The 21,397-nt window shown below is 34.0% G+C and overlaps 1 long non-coding RNA gene and 1 pseudogene across 4 annotated transcripts; one reads left to right on the forward strand and one right to left on the reverse strand.

Moving 5' to 3' along the window:
• The first annotated feature begins 10,374 nt into the window (after nucleotides 1–10,374).
• Nucleotides 10,375–12,899, forward strand: LOC126709853 (uncharacterized). 4 transcript variants are annotated; one of them, XR_007649492.1, is made up of 3 exons: nucleotides 10,464–10,737; nucleotides 10,840–11,016; nucleotides 11,492–12,899. It is a non-coding gene; the product is annotated as an uncharacterized LOC126709853 (long non-coding RNA). The 4 variants fall into 4 exon arrangements; XR_007649493.1 differs by having other exon boundaries at nucleotides 10,468–10,737; nucleotides 10,923–11,016; XR_007649490.1 differs by lacking the exon at nucleotides 11,492–12,899 and having other exon boundaries at nucleotides 10,375–10,737; nucleotides 10,840–11,248.
• Nucleotides 12,900–15,381: 2,482 nt separating this feature from the next.
• On the reverse strand, nucleotides 15,382–18,124 carry LOC126710234 (receptor-like protein kinase 7; annotated as a pseudogene).
• Nucleotides 18,125–21,397: the final 3,273 nt, after the last annotated feature.

Below are 21,397 nucleotides of genomic sequence, written 5' to 3' on the forward strand. Positions count from 1 at the left end.
TTTTTGTACCGGTCATTCTTGTTAAATTCCAACTAAATTTTGGCCTTTCAAACTATACTTTTATGTATTAATATTTTATGAAATATTGTTTGACATCCTTAAATTATCTGATAGTATATGAAATGGTACTCAAACAAAATTCGAAATATTGCTTCTAAGAAGTGTTGTTTGGAGATTAATGAAAGCTTTGTTAAGATTTCTGTTTAAGAACTTTAGAAGAAGGGGAAATTTTGAAAAGCCAAGAGCAGTTACCACACAACACACACCCCACCCCCCCCCCTCTCCCTGCCAATGATTATGGGAAGTGAATCAAGTGATTGTCGATGATTCTCACTTTTTTTTTTCTTTCTTTTTTTTGTCAAAAAGTTTAGAGTTTTAATTTGGTTGAATTTCTATTAGTCCACAATTTTGGGGATCTTTTTAGGGTGAGGGAGAGAGTGCACAGATGACCTATCACTGAAGTTGAATCCAAGTTGGATCATTTTGATGAGCCAATTATATTTTTGAACCTCCTAGTGCAAGCATACGCATCACCTTGAGGTCAAGATAAAGATCATCTTCCTTTGTTTGTTAGTTTTTTATTTTTTTTATTTTTAGGCAGAGTAGATCATATTCCTTCAGTCTATATACACTTTCCTCACTTGGGTGGAAGCCGCTAAAATTCTATACTCCTACTAATAATACTACTAGTTGCTGACTGAAATAGGAAAAAAAAGAAAGAAAAACTCATAAAAATGATTATGCTACCCCTTATGGAAGCAACATCTTACTAGAACCTTTTTTTTTTTGGTTGGGGGGGGGGGGGGGGGTTATTTTGGAAATAAAGATAATATTGTTTCAATACTCGGTGTCCATTTAGTAAAGATTATTTTTGCCAACTTATTTTACTATTCAGCTTATTTTTGCTACTATTCATGGTTTCACTGCATTTTTTGGTACTATTCATAAGTCTTACTGTACTTTTTCAGTTAACTTTTACATTTATCTACAGTATTTTCAGTAAAAAGTTTTCAATTTCAGTAAAATAAGCGGATCCCAAATAGACCCTCAGTATGTATGTTTTTACACTTTCCTGCTAAGGGTTTTGTAGCCCTGATGAGTCATGGGAGAGAGAACAATCCGAGAGTTTCATCCACTGCTTATAAAAATAAATTTTTTTTTATTCTTTCCTCTTATGATAGATATAGTATGTGTACATATAAAGAAATGCGACAATAATTATTTTTGAACAATACTAAGGGATATTATTTCAAGTCAAGAAAATTCTCTCAGCTTTTCAGTGTTGAGACTAGAATTATCTCAAATTACTAAATAAATTGGTATTGCTCATGCTCTATTGTTGTTGACTGTATAATTAGTGGATTCTACATATAATTTTTTCTATTTCACTTGTCGTTAGTTTGAAAATTGTTTATTTTCAGTAACTTATTTACATAGTATTTATTAAAATATATAAATTTTGATAAATTTTATGTTAAATGCGTGACAAAAAACTAAAGGTGAATTTATTAATACAAAAAAAAAAATTAAAAGTTAGATTATTTACCAAAAAAATAAAAAGACAATTGAGACAAAAAAAAAAAAAAAAAAGAAGTAGAAGAAGAAGAAGAAGAAGGGAAAACCATAAAACAAATAAACATTTGCCAACGCACACTTGGTCCCACAACTTGCCAAATGTCATGTTCTATAGTTGGAGTCTAGTACAGGCCAGTAAGAGAGGCCCAAAAAGTTAACTCAGCTCATGTATAATTAATGAGTTCACAACATTTTACATAACTTTTGTCGCAATACTTGGACTCAAAATTTTTTTCTCCACTATTGTTCATAATTTGCAATGTGGCAAGTTTTGATAAAAATCGTGTAAAATATTATGGTGTTAGCATTGCTCATAATTAATGGGAATCTCTGTTGGATAGGAGTGCTCAATGATGATGCGCAAAGCTAAAGATGCCCACTCTTCAAAAGTACCGGGAATTGATTTGCCAAATGGGAATTTGCTCAAATCCGACATGGCCAGTCCTTATAGGTAGCTGCTGCTTTTTTCACCGACGTTTTCTTTTGGATGGGCTAACAAGAGCCTGAATCATGAGCGCACAATAGCAAGTGCATTACTGGAAAAAAAAAAATTCTTTTAGTGCATTTTTGACAAATTGCAAATAGGACAGCCAATTAGTTCACTGGTTTGATTGGTTATTTTCCACTGGAAAAGTGAAAGAAAATCAAAGTTGGAATTTGAGGATAAGAATAAGCACACGCATCTAATAAGCTTCTTTCTTTCATGCTGCGGGGGGCCGCGTCCCACCACATCATGGCAAACTTATTCTCTGGAATTGAGATTACTTTGGAAAGTCAATTCCTCTCTAATATTATATTTGTTTACATGATAGAATAGGGTTTTGCTTTGGAGAACCTATTCACTATTATAATGTGCAATATAATACCAATAAAATTTACAAGTATTCATCATTAGCGTAAGCATTCTCTCCGTCACGCTCACAAATGTAAGTGCGCATACAACAAACAAACAAATAGGAATATTCTACTGCGAAAAAATGGTATTTTATTTTTCTTTATTCAAACTTCAAATGTTTTATCATGATATCCCAAATTTAACAACGTGTTACGATGGGGAAGAGTATAGGAAAGCAGAGGGGATGGTGTATTGGGGGGGGGGGGGGGGGGGGAGGGGTGTAGAAAGTAGAAATTTTGCAAATAATTACAAGAAGCCACGTACTATTTAGTGGGCCTTATTGTTGTTGTTTAGAGACCAATAGAAATATTTCAAGTGTTTCTAAATAAAAATTATAAAGAATACTTAAGGGCTAATCTCACATCGACACATGTTGATATTTAATTTTTTTTAAAAACACATGACGGCTTTAAAAAAAAATTAAAAGCCGTCATGTGTTATTTTAAATTAAAATACTTTTATTAATCAAACTAGCCTCTGAGCACGCGCTCAGGCGTGTGCTCAGAAACTCTTCTATTTTTTAGGTAAGGGTTAATTTAGAGTATTTATTATACTTTGAGATTACTACATTTTTCAATCACAAAAAAAACCTAGGAGTGTGATGAAAAATAATTTTACCACACATAATACTCATCACACCCCTAGGTTTTTTTTATATATTTTTTTTTGTGATTGAAAAATGTAGTAATCTCAAAGTATAATAAATGCTCTAAATTAACTCTTACCCAAAAAAAGATCTTGCAATTTTTTTTTAATGATAGGATTTTTTATTAAAATTTCAATAGCAAAATTCAGTGCTTGAATTTAGGAGAAGTTTGTTGTAGTTAGTGACCACTGTTACTGGGCTGTTAGTAATATTTAGTAGGAAGTTATTGCAAGGAACACGTGGAGAGTTTTCTTTATGGAGTGTTTTTTTTTTGTGGATATGGATAAGGAAAAGAAAAAAGTAAGAGTTTAAAAAAAAAAAAAAACCAAATTAACGTGAAGGAGAGGAAAAAAAAAAAGATCTTGCAAATTTTTTTTTTTTTTTAATGATGGGATTTTTTATTAAAATTTCAAGAGCAAAATTTGGTGCTTGAATTTAGGAGAAGTTTGTTGTAGTTAGTGACCATTGTTACTGGGCTGTTAGAAATATTTAGGAGGAAGTTATTGCAAGGAATACGTGGAGAGTTTTCCTTATGGAGTTTTTTTTGGATATGGATAAGGAAAAAAAAAAGTAAGAGTTTTTTTTTTTTTTTTTTTTTAAAAATTTTTTTTTTATAAAAAAAAACAAAACCAAATTAACGTGAAGGAGAGGAAAAAAAAAAGATCTTGCAATTATTATTATTATTTTTTTAATGATGGGATTTTTTTATTAAAATTTCAATAGCAAAATTCGATGTTTGAATTTAGGAGAAGTTTGTTGTAGTTAGTGACCACTGTTACTAGGCTGTTAGTAATATTTAGTAGGAAGTTATTACAAGGAATACGTGGAGAGTTTTTGTGATGGAGTTTTTTTTGGATATGGATAAGGAAAAAAAAAAGTAAAGAGTTTTTTTTTAAAAAAAAAAAAAAAACCAAATTAATGTGAAGGAGAGGGGAAAAAAAAAGATCTTGCAATTTTTTTTTTAATGATGGGATAAGGATAATAATTATAAAAAAAGGGATAAGAATAAGGGTTTTTTCCCCATAAAAAGAAGTAAGGAACAGCCTCTTAAATAGTAGTATAGATAATGTCATGTGTAAGGACACGATTTGTAACGACCCATAATAATATTGGGTTCGCATGTAAAAATGCCCATACAATATCATTTATAGAGCGTGGGTATGAAAGGCTAGGCCTCAGTCACAAGACAGTGGTTTTCCATGGTGTTCGTACATAATTAAATCGTGATCGCCATAGGAGTTTTTCTCCTGGAGGCGGGCTAGGAGGCTCTGGTTTTTGGCCATTTTTCCCAGCCCCCTTCTTGGTGCATTAACCTTTACATTATATAGCCCTTCTTGGTTGATCTTATCCCTCCACTTGTTGGTCAGGCAGGTGCCTACTTCTGTACCCGTCCCATCAGCTATCCCTCCTTGCTTTCTGTTAGTTGCGATGATCGAAGTCGCCCTGCCCAGGCATCTTTTCTCATTAACATGGTCAGGACGCTGGCTGGTGTATTTAATGCGGAGGGGACGTGTTTACCCTGAACCAGTTTTGCACCGTACCCACATGTGGGTCCTATTCTACTCGCATCTCTTTCAGGGGGCTTTTTGGGGGCATCTTTCATCAAGACGTTGCTCTTCCCCCTGAGGTCCTGGAGTGCCGAGGACAGGGTCGTCCTCAGTTATTCCCCTCGACACTTCGGACTTTCCCCATTTGTCCTCGGCACATACCCTCCTCGGCACGGGCCCCGAGCCCTAATAGGGCGTGGGTCGGACCATAGGTTCCCTGGCCCCACATCATGTATCCCTTGGAGAAAATTGAAGAACACACAAAGAACACGAAGAATGAGAAGAACAAGAAATCTCAAACAAGCACATAGCCAGAAATTTATCACAATTTTGTTCCAACGACGTTTCAATCCACTTTCCAATCCAAGTGGAGGATATCTTGTGTTTGAGTCAAGACTACACTGACGTAATACTTGAATTGAAGACTTTTCCAATGAGATTGAGTTAAAGGATTATTCTATTGTATTAGAATCTAAATATAGAGAATTGTACTTACAAATTCATCAATACAAAATTATATTTGTGAAACTATTTAGATTATTTGATTTTCAAACTTGAGATTTTTGTATTTATAAGGGGTTATAAGTTATAACTTTACATTATCCCTATTACCAATACTCCATCTTGAACCACTTCAAATAAGATCTTTCACTTGTGCAATACTCAGCTATGCAAAAGATGAGTTATTAGAAACTTCAACCTCTAAATAAGAACAATGACGAAAATATTGAGCTTTGAAAACATGATACAACAAGGAGTTTGTCCTAAGTAATAGTTTTCATCATTGTTTGATTAACAAAACTAAATTAAATGCCTTCAAGCGCGCCCCCCCCCCCCCCCCCAATCATCTTTAATATGCATAGTTTACTCCATTTCATTAAATAACCTTTTTATTTCATGAGATTTCTGACCCTAACAAAACTATATTAAATGCCTTCAAGCCTTTAAATCCCAACCCCCCACCCCCCATCATCTTTAATCTGCATAGTTTACTCCATTTCATTAAATAACCTTTTTATTTCATGAGCTTTGTGATCCCATCAAAATTGACTCATCATTTAATTAGTTCTAAGCACAATTTCTTAGGTAACCATAAACAGATCATGGCATAGATTTGAATAACATGTACCACTATCTTCAATTGAATCTATCTCTCAACCTGAGATTATAATTTCTTTCTTCCATCCTTGTAATCGCTTCTAAATCTAGTGTTTTTTATTATTATTATAATAGATAATGCCTTATGTCTTGTGGTTTTAAATCACACATTGCCTCCTCTCCACTCTCTCTCCCTCTCTCTCTCAACCTAATATGTTATTCTCTCTCTCTCAACCTAAAATGTTATGGACTAAATCCCAATTAATTTGGGCTCATCTCTCTCTCACAACCTAAAATGTTATGGACTAAATCCCAATTAATTTGGGCTCATTGGGAACAGATTGTGTATAGGCCCGCTTCAATACTGATGGCCTTAGTCTATCAAGCGAATTTAGGCAGAAGAGTTATGGAGTGGTTTCATAAGTTTCTCTCTCGTAGTAAGTATAACAGTTACAGTATTGAGTCCCAAACACTGTGAAGATGATTTCATAGAACCACTAATTGAGATTTCTCCTCCATTGGTTATGGGCTTATTGCGTGGGCCTTCAAATACTTTTAGCCCCCATTTTCTATCAGTTTTCCTAATAACAATCTTACAAGTATATCGGATTTAAAACTTTTCCTCAGACCCAACAAGTCCAAAACCTTTATTATAAGTTATTGGATTCATAAATGGTCCAAGTCTTTTGTTTGATCCCTTAAGCAGCCCATTTGATAACCAATTTGGGGATATGGATTTAGTGCCTGTGCGGCTGTGCCTGTACTCGCCTCTTTTCCTTTTTTATTTTTATTTTTTTTAAAAAAAATAGAGAGGAAATGTTATTTTAACACAAAGACACGTCATAAATTCTACTCAAAAGTCGTAATAGACTCAAATCTCCATTCTAATTAATATTTTGTTCCTTAACTTACAACAGCCGACTTTTAACAAACTCGTAATAAAAAAAAATAAAAAATTTCTAACAAACTGACATTAGTGTGTGGGTTGTTAGAATGTCTTTATTGTGAGGACTTTACTCTTTAGTCTTTACATATACATATATATATATATATATATTTCCTTTTATTGAATGGCTTTACACTTATATTTGTAGAGTCCAAAAGGAGTCATATTAGGTATATCTTAAAAGTTTGTAAAATAAAAAAGAAAAGAGTTATATTAGGTGTATCTTAAACACATCTTTTAAAAAAATTTATTTCTACTTTTATGCACACATCTGACACCTCCAATTACAGTGTATGTGCAAAACATTTCACACCTTAATGGTGACCTTAACACCCTAACATAATACGAGTTCCAATATGAGTTCACCAATTTTTAGGGAAGGTTGGTGAAAGTTCAAAAACGTGTACAAAACACCTTTGAACGTTTAGACCCCCAAATTACAACTTAACCAATACAAGTAATATGTCAAACAACTAGTGTGCGGAAACTTAACACATGCTATAATACGAAATTGGTTAAAGAATCTAAGCCAATTAAAAACACATCCATAGCAGAAAATAAAAGGCAAAGATAAAGGGAAGAGAGATGCAAACACAAGGACAACACACGATGTGTTATCGAAGAGGAAACCGAAGCCCTCGGCGTAAAACCTCTTCGCCGCCCTCCAAGCGGTCAATAATCCACTAGAAAATGTAGTTGGGATACATGAACAGCAATAGACCCTCCAAACCTAATCTACCCGATGTACCTAAGCCCTCCAAGCTTCTTGCTCCAACGAGGTTGCGCCGAACCTTTTTCTTTTCTAGCTTACCGGATTCCGCTACTAGACCGTAGCATCCGCCATCCTTGGCATCCTCCAATGCTTCCCAAAACTCCACAAACACTCAACACTCTAAATTGGTGTGGGTAGTGTTTGGATAGAAATCTCATCTCAATAGGTATGACAATGAGAGAGGGAATGAGAAGAGACTACAAAGGTTTCTCTCTAAGAATGAGTAGCTCTCTCTAATTGGGTGGGTGTTTTGAAGAAACCTCTCTTAGGGTTTTTCTTTCTGAATAGCCACACATATCTTGTGGGAATGAGGGGTATTTATACTGGTGTGAGAATGGAATACGAAGAGTCAGTTTTTCCAAAAACAGGGCTGGCTGGCGACTTGACCTCGTGACTTGACTGAGTCGCGAGTTCAAGTCGCGAGCTAACTTAATGGCCAGTCTGGATTTTTGTCGTGTAGTGCTCCAGGTGGCGTGACTGTTCAGCTCCCCTGCATGCTCTGCACGTGAGCAACTTTTGGCGGCTTGCAAGCCGCGAGCCACTCGCGAGTCCTAGCCGCGAGTCTCTGCTTCACTGCACTGTCTTGAGCATTTCTTCACACTCTCTCACACACTACCCTTACATGATTCCCACCTAAATACAAGGTTTCTAAGTGCTATATTACAAGCAAATTTGTCATGGAATAAAGCCAACACATGGTTGATTAAATTCAACCTTACAGTTGGATATAATAAATGACTTTTTGTTTTGTTTTTTGTTTTTTAATTTCCCAATATGTTATATTAATTTTTCTCAGTATTTACTATGGTATATGTACAAAGCATTTGTCCTTTTCAAAAATGTAGTGTTTGTAATTTTTTTTTTTTAAAGACTAAATATTTTAGATGTATCAAGTTAACATAAGGGAACGAGACAATGGAAGTATGAGTTCAATGTTGATTTTCATTTTAGTTGACTTGTGCAGTTTCTTTTACATATTGGGTGTATGGCAACGTAGCAGTTGAGCAAGGGCGGCCCAACATTATTTAGAGCCTAAGATAAAAAATTAATGTAGGGCTTTTAATATGTAAATATTAATTAAACAAAATTATTTAATACTAATCAAATCAAGATTAATTTGATACATTAAATACATAATTTGATGAATAATACCAACTAAACTAATGTTAATTTCATATGGAGAATTGAATATTATAATTGAACCATAAATATTAATAAAAAGAAATATATGATTAAAAAAAATACTTTATTTTGGATATATCAATACATAGTTAAATAAAGTTAAAATCTAATTTTTAATTTTATATCTTGTTTTTAAGAGAGGGAAATAGATATTATTTGGTGTGTGGCTTTGTAGGCTATTAGCTTACAAAAATTAAAGTCTCAAACTATTAGGGGAGATTAATCTATAATTAATGATTTAACACATTTGCAACATTTTTTTGGAAACATTTTAGAGTTTCAATTGGGTTAGGATTTTATTGATCTCGTACATTGAGAGTTTTAATAGAAATGAAAAAGAAAAATGCGCTAAAAGCATTATAAAATGTTTATAATATGATGTGACATTGGCCCCCATTGATGAAATTCATCAATCTAATTAATGAATGTTTAAATCACTTTTTTGTGATTAGTAAAATGGTGATTTGTAAGCCAATAGTAAAATTTGTAGTATTCTTAACATTACTAATAAAAAAAATGTACAACCTTTAAAAAATATATATATATATTTATATAATTTTATAAAAATTTAGGTCTTTAATCATTGGAAGTGGGGCCTTTTTCCCTAAGGGGAATTTGTTTTTTGGGTGGGGCCTTAGGCCGGCCCTGCAGTAGAGATTGCACTAACCTTTCCATCTCAATTGAGAAGGTTGTTCAAAACCCAACTGTTTGCAAAAGTTTACCGGTCAGCTTCCTCTCAATTTCAACCTTTCCTAAGATATTCAAAACTGCTATTGATGTAGTGATTTTTTAGTCTAAGGAATGAAATATACCTTCTTAGCAATATGGAAGAACGTAGCCCATGCATTACAACTTTCATATGTAATTCACTTAATTGGTGACTAAGTGGTTGAAAGAATTAATCATACCTTCTTGGTACCATGGAAGAATGTAGCATGTATATTACAACTTCAGTATGGTTTATGCATATGTATGTGGCATTTTCAAGTTGAACAAGTGAAACCATGAAAATGAGTAATTTGCATGACATTGTTGGAAAGAGTTCATAAAGATGAGTCAATTAATTATACCTTCTAGTGCGTGTCTTTCCTTCATACTCCAGTGAGGTCATGTTAGTATTAGTCAATTGATTTCTAGAAGAAAAAATGCCCCGTACTTGAGAAAAGAATAATCACATATAGTAGGAGCATCACAAACATAAAAAGAGTTTACATAACATCACATATATGAAATATGATCAATGTTTAACTATAAGTTACTAAAACATGCACATATATAAACCAACATGATTGATTCACTTCATAAGTAGATCACAAAAACTATCCAAAAAGCTGCTACAAGCGTACTCAAACATGCATGTATAAATTCCAACACGTTTGAATCACTTCATAAGTAGATTACAAATATTGTTCAGAAAGCTATTACAAGACGTGCATAAAACTATCTAATATTTTAGCTGAATGAGACAATTCCAATCCGTTGAAGCAGCTAATGGAGCATTATTCCATATGTCAAAAGCTTGGGTTTGTGAGGTTGAGACTTGGACAATTATGAAGCCACCATAGGAATCGGCAGCGTGCCCTCTATGACTAGACATGGATTCGTCAATTGCAGAGCAGGTCGTCATCAATGACACCACGATGTTTTGGCTCAACAACATCCTATATATAAAAGTGTCAATACCCCTACAGTGTTTTGTTACTGTGCATCCAACATTTTTCACTGTTTATCTACAGTGCAATTTTGGTGAGTCCCTCTATTTTGTCTTTTTGTGAAGCCAAAATGGTTCATTTGGCTGAAATGTGAAAACCAAATAAAAAAGAAAAGAAAAGAAAAGGAAGGTAGAGATAGAGGGCGAGAGGGCTAGAGACTAGAGAGTTTTGGAATCTGGAACTCTCTCTGCCTCTCAACCTCTATTTTTCTCTCTTTCTCAATGTCTAGAGAATTTTTGGAACGAGAGAGCAAGCCATGGTTGCCGATGGCTTTTTTTGGACATCTATGGTGGTATATCGGCCGATCTGAATAGAGCAAAGGGGGATGGATAGATCGGAGTGAGGGAAGGCTTTGAGTTGAAAGGTATGATCTTTTGCTTTCTTCCTTTTTGCTTCTATATACTTTGCTTTTTTTTTTTCTTTCTTTCTTTCTTTCTTCCAGATTTTTGATATGTGTTATGGGTAGGTGTGGAAATGTTTCTCAAAAAAGCACAAACTTTGTGACTCACCATTTACTTATCTTCTTCTTCTCTCTCTTTACACACGAAGATTCAGAAAAAAGAAAAAAAAAAGAAAAGTGAAGCTCAAACGCTGTTTGTGATATCTGGGGATTGGTGGATGTGTGAGAGATAGACGGTTGCAGGTTTGAAACTCTATTTTATTTACTTATTTTTTTGGTTTTTGGTACTACAAAATCATGGTTTCTGGAAAAATTAGGGACTATTGGAATTAAACGGAAGGAAATTGAGGATTTTTGGTTTTCGTCTGATTTGAGTTTTTGTATGAAAGTTTGATTTTTTACTCAGATGGGTCAGAATATTTTGTGTTATATGTAGATTATATGAATGAAAGTGAAAGTTTGGATTTTTTTTTTAGTCTGATTGGTTGAATTTGTGTTGTGTTTGCTATATGTAGGTGTTCTTTGAATTTATCTTTGCACGTGGGGTTCACAGTTTGGATTTTTACTCAGATTAGATAATTTTGTGTGCTAATATTTGCTATTAGATGTTCTTTTGTCATATCATGTATATAATTATGTATGTATATGAATGAAAGTTTGGGTTTTTATTTTTTTATTTTTTATTTTTACTAATATCTGATTAATTTGGTGTATATAGGTGTTCTTTCTGTCGAGTAGGATTGGTTTTTCATAAATGAATCACTGTAATCTGTAATCTTCAATAGAATGCCTTTTTGGTTGTTGGAGGTAAAGAGATTAGAGGCTTTATCTCTGATCTGAAAGGGGCCCTCTGGTTTGCCATAAGCTTCAGTTAGTCGGGGTTTTGGCTAACAATCTACTGTGGTCCTTGAGATGGCACTGTGTTAAAAAAATTTGTGACCTATTCTTTATATTTTCATGGTTTTGTTGAATGTTATAGGCTTTTGAGGGTTTTAGATTTAGAGGTTTTTGTTTTTGTTCACACTCATTGTCATCAATCAGAGGTTTGTGATTCCCTGCACCAGATTCCTAGGCTTCAACAGAGCAAGATTGAGTTGTAATTTGAATGTTTGCTTTGATTTCAAGTTTAAATGCTTAAAACTTTTAATATATGAAGAACGGGCTTAGTTTATTTTTGTTTTGTGTATAACTAGTTGTTTAGATTTTATTTGATATGACTAGGCATGACTTTGTGTAATTGAACAATCATCTTGATTCAACCAATGGATGAATTACTGTTGTTTATACCCTTATTTTGATTGATCAGAAACCTCTACCTTAATTTTGGCCAAGCAATATGATCATTATTTGAAGGTTTATCTTTATGGCTTTGTTTAGAGTTGTATATCCTTGTTGTTTATACTTTTTACTCCCTATTGTCTCAATTGTTTATTTTATATTTTTTTTATATGACTTAGTGGTTTTCTATTCCCTTGTCAGATAAAGGTAAAATACCACTGTAATTATCAATTTTTAGGTTCCTTTAACAGATTATACTTCTCCAATGCAAACGAATTAGTTTGCTTGGTTGTTCAGTTTGAATATTCTTACTGATTGTTTTTTTTTTTTTTTTAATTGCAATGGTTGAACAATTTGTTTAGGAAGAGAAGCAATGGCAGACTGCCTTTTGAAAATGCACATTATAAATGATAGATTTTGCTTTTAGCATTTGCTTGACTAATTACTCTTTAAAATATATTTGCTTCTCATTATAAATGATAAAAATGTTAGAATTTAATCAAAGCAAGTCATAATAGAGTCAACGCATCATTTGCTGTGAATATTTGTAATGGTGTTTTTTTAGGTGCATTTGCACATATGGCACAACCATACGCGCTCCTCCAACCACCTCCTTCTGTTTTCCACCCCTTTATTGCCAACCTTCCCTACAACCACAAGTTCTCTCTTACAAAATCTTTTATGTGTATTGTGTACAAATATTTTTCATTTGCCATTTCTTTTTTTGGTTTAATATGGATGTATTAGATATCTATTTGTTTCAGATGAGTTGAGTTTTTTATTTCTTTCTTTTTTTTGGTGATGTGTTAGATTGAATGGTTTCTTCAAAATGATCTATTACGGCTATAGATTCTTTTGTGTGGTGATGTGTGTGTGTAAAATTGAAATAATTTTGAATTTGCTATTTTCAATTGTAAAATTAAGAAATTGAGGTGCTTCCTTGGTACTGGAAATCGTGTTTGTTGTACATGTATGCTGATTGACGAAAGCTTCCAATGTTAAATAGCTACTCTAAGTTGAACTCTCTCTTTCTTATATAAAAAAAAAAAAAAAAAAAATTAGCTACTCTAAGTTTGTGCATAATCAAAATTCTTATATTACTCAGATTAGTCTTGTATGAATTATTTGTACATGATTTTATACTTTTTCAAATAGAAGCTTTATTTTAATTTTCTCATCCAAGAGGCAGCACGTGCCTTGCACGTGCTGTCCAAACTAGTTAACATTAGAATCTCCAATCCTCTTTTTAATAATTGCTTCCTCCTTAGTGTCTAAGCACTCAAGTCACTGCCGCAGACCATAAGGCCCACAACTGAAATACAAAGTAGCATGCCCATGGTTAGATATATTACACTCCCATGCCATTAACTGACCAAAAATTAACTCAAACAGAAGCAACCTATGAAGTTATTTACACCACAGTATCAAGGAATTCTTTTTTTAAGAAATAGTATCAAGGAAACTAGAGCAAGCAAAGGCACATATATCATGATGCCATAAACAAGAAACAGAATTTGATAAGATGAACTTGTTCTACTTTTAATCTGAATGAGATGCCATCAAAAATAAATAATCTTACTAAGGATTTTTAATGTCTATGCTTGAGGCATAACCAATGTAGTACAAATATAGTAACCTGAATTTAGAACATGATTCTATTAGAAGTATAAGAACTATATCCCAATCTAACCTAGTAAACTTCATGTTCTATAACAGAAGAGAAAGGCACTTAGCTGGGCATTGGCTTTGTTGAAAAATAAATGGAGATCAGCTCCAATAGAGGCCTTAAACTAGCAATGATTTCTTTATAGTACAAGCTTCTTAGCTCAGTTAGAGATATTATAATAGGCAATAACTCCTTACACTACATCTTTTTCGACTTTGAGCATAGTTGGGGGACACTCCATTGACTCATCTCAGGCAGAAAATTAATTCAACAAGCAAATTAGGAATTTAAAAATAAAAAATCCGTCCCCTTTTTGTTTTCCTCTAAAATTCCTTAATAACACAACTACAAAACATTTTAAACCGCAGGCCATTACCAAAAAAGAACCAGTAAAAATACTAGAGCTCCCATCTTAATCAGCAAACTTAACAAAACATTTTAAACTGCAGGCCATTACCAAAAAAGAACCAGTAAAAATAGTAGTGCTCCCATCTTAATTAGCAAACTTAAGAGAAAAGAAAAAAAAAATGACACAATCTTAACAAATGAAACTCATCAGTTTATCAAAACTGAATAAACTCAATTCAGGAAACAGCAATCTAACTAAATCCCATCAATCAGGCTTGTTAAAAATTGCCTATAAATCACATTCATGGTGGAGAACAAGACTGGCGAACAAATCTGGGAAAACAAATCATCATAATCGCCGGAGACAATGACAGAGTGAGTGGAGAAGAGTAGGAGAAAGGGGGGAGGGGGAGAGAGAGATATGAAAATGGGAACAGGTTGGAGAGAGAAGAAAATTCTAGAATACTTTGGTGGGCAATTGAGGGCCTGTTTGGTACATGTGTTTAAACACATGTTTTCAGTTTTTAAACAACATTATACATATTTCTACACACTTTTTCACTTACATGTATTTTCAAAAAATACAAACAACGTTACTAGAACAACATTACCAAATGGGTCTCAAATTTTGAGGGGTAACGTCGAGTTAGATTTTTTTTTTTTTTTTTTTTACACATTTCAGTCATTCATTGGTTTGTCCCACCAGATTGGAATGTTGACCTAGGGAGAGTGTCGTATAAGATATTTTCTCGTTTTTTACTATCACACGACTTAGTAGGTGTTCTTTTAAATTTTAAATATCATTCATTTCTCGTTTTCTCAGAATTAACTATGTTAATTTGAAAGAGGACATGTATTTTATCCACAAATGTGTCCAAAACTGAGGGTCTGTTTGGTACATGTATTTAAACAACAGTTTTCAGTTTTTAAATAACATTACACGTATTTTCCACACGTATTTCCAAAAAATACAAACATTCAAACAGCCCCTGAAAAAAAAAAAAAAAAAAAATTCAGCTCTGCCTTCCTTGAGTTCCCTCACTCCGATCTACCCATCCCCACTTTGCTCTATTGAGATCTGCCTTCCCTTCTTTATCTCTCTCTATTTTACTTTGACCAAACGAACGGTTTTGGCACATCTTTATTTTTTTTAATGTCTAAAACACAAAAACTTTTTTTTTGGTTGTGACTTGTCAAAGGGAAGTTACGCACTTACATGACATAAGTTAGCCAAGCTTGCTAGCCAAAATAGTAAATAGTTACTTATTTCAAGTAACAGTCACCATTTCGGGTAAAATCATATCTCCCTCCAATTTTCAAAGGTCAATTTTCTTTAGCATTTCTACAACGGTCCTCATTGTGGGTCGAAGGTTTGGAAGCGATTCTGTGCAGAGCTTTGCAACTTTCAGTACCCGGACCGCCTCTTCCTTTAAAACCTCAGGAATCCTAGAATCCACCACACTCAATAATGCACCGTCCCGGCTGCAAACCCATTTCACTATATCAATACTCTCACCGTATTCCAGCTCTAATGGCTTTTTCCCGCTCACCAGCTCCATCAGTACCACTCCGAAACTATACACATCGCTCTTTTGGTCCACTCTGTATGTGTAGGCATATTCTGCACAGCACAATCAAAAGCTGGGATTACTCTGTAACTGATTTTTGAATGTATTCTATTCTATGCCAGAGTTAGTTAGTTTAGGCGCCAAGTATTTCTCCATCAGTTATGTATGCATGTGTATATAAGCATTGTGAATCTAATAATTCATTAATGTTTAGCAACTGAAAATTCACTAACCAGGAGCAATGTAGCCATGCGTTCCCACAATGAGATGGGATGAATCCTCACCACCATTGGCTTGAACAGTCTTAGCAAGTCCAAAATCAGCAATCTTTGGCTTCATATTCTCATCCAGCAATATATTACCGGACTTGATATCTCTGTGAATCACATCACACCCATGATGTAGATACTCTAATCCTTTGGCTATCCCAACTGCAATCTCATACCTCGTATCCCAAGCAAGCTGCTGCATCGGCTGGGACGTGTGCAGTCGATCCCACAAGCTCCCATTTCGTAAATACTCATACACCAACAAACTTGAGTCCTCACCGGTAATACTACAATACAGCTTCACCACATTCACATGCCTTATTGAACTCAAAGTCCGCACCTCGGAGTCAAATTCCTTTAATTTCCTAGAACAGTTAGTATTCAATATGTGCTTAACTGCACGTAGTTTAGTACCATTACAGACTAAAGCTTTGTACACATTCCCTGACCTACCTCTTCCAATTAGGTTCTCTTGCTTGATGGAATCCAGAATCTGATCCTCTATGAAGGTCAACATATGGAAGGAATTTACGTTCCAAGATTTGTCCTTTAACGAACGGTCTCGATCTTTTTCACTCTTCTTTAACTTGAAGCAGAACACCAAAGCTGCAACCAAAAGGAGCAAACCCAATGCTAAGCAAATGATGATAATTACCATGATATCCTTGGACAACTGTGAATCGTATAATCTGTTGTGAGAAAGATCCCGAATACTTAGCGGAAGAGATGCGAAACTCCTCGGAATTTCACCGGAAAGTTGATTATACGACAGGTTCAGAAAGTAAAGAGTCTTTAGAGACCCCAATGAAGATGGGATATGGCCAGAAAGCAAATTATTAGCAAAGTTTATGTCGATGAGATACTCACAAAAACCAACTGTCTCTGGGATTGGGCCAGATAGCTTGTTGTTCTGAAAATGAAGAACGCTCAATCGCTTCAAATCTCCAATGCCGGTGGGAATATTTCCTGAAATCTGATTGTCATTCAACTTAATCGAAACCAGAGACGTGGCTTCAGAAATCTCTGTGGCCAATGCACCGGATAAACAATTGTTTGATGCAAATATCTGTTTCAGAGACTTGGCATTTTTTATATCAGAGGTAATTGCACCTTCAATACTATTCAAGCTGATATCAATAATGCTCAAGTTTGGTAATCTCCAGATTCCAGTAGGGACAGTGCCAGAAAGGAAGTTGTTGTTGACTCTAAACGATATAGCGTGGAGCATTTGGCATAAGTTACTGGAATTTTACCTGTGAGATTATTTTGAAGCAGGAGAAGCTCTCTCAAAGTACCTTGCTTGCACATATTTGGTGGAATTGGACCATTAAAGAAATTCTCCGATACGTCGATGAAACCGAGTTTGGCCCAAGTGCCGAGGTTCTGAGGCAGGGGGCCAGTGAAGCTGTTCCTATATAGTGTAAGGTTTACAAGCCAGTTGAACTTGCCAAACTCGGATGGGACTTGGACAGAGAGCTTGTTTTCATGTAGTTGCAGAGACACCAACTTATTCAATAATCTCAACTCAGATAGATCGCCTTCAAGATAGTTTCGCGAAGCATCGAACAGCTCAAGCTTTGTGATATTTCTTAAACCGATGGGAAGCTTTCCTGTGAATGAGTTGTTGAAGAGCTAAAGGTTCCGGAGGTTGACGAGTTTTCCAATCTCTGTAGGTATTTCTCCGGTCATGTTATTGTCGGAAAGTTGCAAGATAGTTAGCTGTTTCAGGTTTCCAATCCCAGCTGGGATTGCTCCTTGGATGTTGCAATAGGAGAGGTACAAGCATTTCAGATTGGTAAGCTGTAACACATCGTTTGGAAATTGAAAATCTTCTCTGAATAAGTTGTTTCCTAAATCCAAATAATGCAACTTGACACAATCTTGCAATTCTGCAATAATTTGACCTTTCAAATGGTTGAACCCCAGTGAGAGCTTTTCTAGTGATTGGAGCAGGCATATTAAATCAAGAGGAACAACCCCGGTTAAATTTTGGTCTGAAAGTTCGATTTCTGTAACTAAACCGTTTGAATTGCAGGTGATTCCAGTGAAATTTTTGCACATAGAATTGCTGGATTCCCAGGAATCGAAGACACCGGTGTTAGGTGTTTGAAGGGTGGATTTTGGTTTATGAGATTTTGAAGATCATTGGATTGGATCCCGGAGAGAAGGGAGAAGAAACCAAAAACGAAATGAAAGTGGAAGAGGGAAGGCCGTGACGACATGTCGTGTGGTGGAGACCAACGGAAAAATGAGAAAGTGGGGTAAATCCGTAAATGTATCAAAATGTAAGGAAGAGATGAAGTGAGGCCATCGGGTGGGAATTGGGTATTGGTTGAGAAAGGAGTTCCCAAAAAGGGTATAAAAAGTAAACTGAAAAGAAATGGTGAAAAGTTGCTTATTTATTTTCTATTCTAATTTCTAACATGCACCCAACCTTTTTGTTTTCCCAAGTTATTTTCCATAAAATCAGCGATACCTAAGTCAATTACTATAGCTTCAACAAATGCCATTAGAGTATCAATCAACAAAGAGTGAAACCCGTGACCAGTGGCCTGTTCTACTAAACATATTAGGATGTGGACACATATTTAACTTTGGATACATTCATCTCTTAGCGTGTCTAATAGAACAGGCTACTAAATATAAGTCATATCCATTAACAAAAGCATTATTTTACTTTTGCTTTTTTTCCTAATTTTGTATATAGTAAAAATATAAGATAAGTGATAGTACTCGAAGATATCTAAGGCTCCAAGCATGTTTTGTTATTCTTTTTAGATTATTTCTTTACACTTTACTCTTTCCTATATATAGGCTATAGTTTTAATAGACAAGAAATGAAGAATGCTTCTCAATCTTCCTAGTGTGTCTAATAGCATATAAAAGGGGCAAAGTTAGGATTAGTAATCAAACTTTCACCATGCACCCAAATCCCCCAGCCAAATATGGTTGGATCTGGCACCCTTGCAATCAAATGCTGGTTTTTCCTAAATAAAAATAAATAGGTAAATAAATAAATAATAATAATTATAAAAAATAAATAAATAAAAGGAGTCAAAAATTAGATGTCTATTTTTTTACTAAACTGAGAGAGATATTACCACAAAGAAAATTATAATCAAGGATAACATCAAATGGCAAAGCCTAGGGCAATCCAAAGGTGGTCATGGGCCCTGGTGATTTGACTCATGACTAAGGACCATTTATTAGACAGTACATTGACATTTTTTTTTTTTTTTAAGCAACAAACACATACATAAGGAAAAGGGATACCGTAACTTCACTAAAAATTCATGGTAACTTTAATGGAGAGTGGGGCAAATTATACTATATACAAGACACTCTCTTAAATAACAAAAAAGTGTATTCATGAGATCCAGATTTCGAATCTTCCCCCTCTAATCAACATTGACATAATTTGAATTGTATTTAACAAGACAATGACAACTTGCACTGGCAATTAAAAATGCACATTTTTTGTATTAAAATTTAAATTGAGTAAAACAAAATTGAAATTCCACGGTGACTATGGTTCTTCTAAATATCTAAAAATTTGAATAGTAAACAATAATTAGGTGTTGCTTTCAGCCACTCAATAACAACTATGCATTTCACTAAAAATAGAAAATAACAAGTGTCTAGGCTTCTATAACTTCTTTATATGGAAACATTTACATTTTTTTTTTTGATAAGTATAAACATTATATAAGACAAGAACTGAGCACTTGGATTAGATTTCGATAAAAATGAAAATTGAAAGTTTGGGTCAATAATCATTTTCTTTGTACTGTGACATAGATTTGATGTCACATACAGCCCGAATGTCAAACACTATAATTTGATATCACAGTATAAATGTGTTTTCCTGAAATTCTTTTACACAATGGTGTCTATTCTAATTTCTAACATGCACCCAACCTTTTTGTTTTTCCATGTTATTAACCATAAAATTAGGGGTAATTAAGTCAATTACTATAGCTTCAACAGATGCAATTAGAGTATCAATCAACAAATAGTGAAACTCGTGACCAGTGGCCAGTTCTACTAAACATATTAGGATGTGGACACATATTTAACTTTGGATACATTCATCTCTTAGCGTGTCTAATAGAACTAGCTACTAAACACAAGTCATATCCATTAAAAAAAGCATTATTTTACTTTTGTATTTTTCTTAATTTTGTATATAGTAAAAATATAAGATAAGTGATAGTACTTGAAGATATCTAAGGCTCCAAGCATGTTTTGTTATTCTTTTTAGAATATTTCTTTACACTTTACTCTTTCCTATATATGGGCTATAGCTTTAATAGACAAGAAATGAAGAATGCTTATCAATCTTCCTGGTGTGTCTAATAGCATATACAAGGGGCAAAGTTAGGATTGGTAATCAAACATTCACCACGCACCCAAATCCCACAGCCAAATATGGTTGGATTTGGCACCCTTGCAATCAAATGCTGGTTTTTCCTAAATAAAAATAAATAGGTAAAAAAAAAAAATAATAATAAAAAATAAATAAATAAAAGAAGTCAAAAATTAGATGTCTATTTTCTTACTGAACTGAGAGAGATATAACCACAAAACAAAATTATAATCAAGGATAACATCAAATGGCAAAGCCTAGGGAAATACAAAGGTGGTCATGCGCCATTGTGATTTGACTCATGACTAAGGACCATTTATTAGGCAGTACATTGACATTTTTTTTTTTTAAAGCAACAAACACAAACATAAGGAAAAGGGATACCGCAACTTCACTAAAAATTCATGGTAACTTTAATGGAGAGTGGGGCAAATTATACTATATACAATACACTCTCTTAAATAACAAAAAAGGGTATTCCTGAGATCCAGAGTTCGAATCTTCCCCCTCTAAAAAACATTGACATAATTTGAATTGTATTTAACAAGACAATGACAACTTGCAACGGCAATAAAAAATGCATATTTTTTGTATTAAAATTTAAATTCAGTTAAACAAAATTGAAACTCCATTGCAACTCTGGTTCTTCTAAATATCTAAAAATTTGAACAGTAAACAATAATTAGGTGTTGCCTTCAGCCACTCAATATCAACAATGCATTTTCACTAAAAATAGAAAATAAAAAGTGTCTAGGCTTCTATAACTTCTTTATATGGAAACATTTACTTTTTTGTTGTTGTTATTGTTGATAAGTATAAACAATTATATAAGACAAGAACTGAGCACTTGGATTAGATTTCGACAAAAATGAAAATTGAAAGTTTGGGTCAATAATCATTTTCTTTGTACTGTGACATAGATTTGATGTCACGTACAGCCTGAATGTCGCACACTATAATTTGATGTCACAGTGCAAATGTGTTTTCCTGAAATTATTATACACAATGGTGTCTACTCTAATTTCTAACATGCACCCAGCCTTTTCGTTTTTCCACGTTATTTTCCATAAAATCAGGGGTACTTAAGTATATTACTATAGCTTCAACAGATGCCATTAGAGTATCAATC

Source organism: Quercus robur, chromosome 12 (genome assembly GCF_932294415.1).
Source record: "Quercus robur chromosome 12, dhQueRobu3.1, whole genome shotgun sequence".
NCBI lineage: Eukaryota > Viridiplantae > Streptophyta > Magnoliopsida > Fagales > Fagaceae > Quercus > Quercus robur.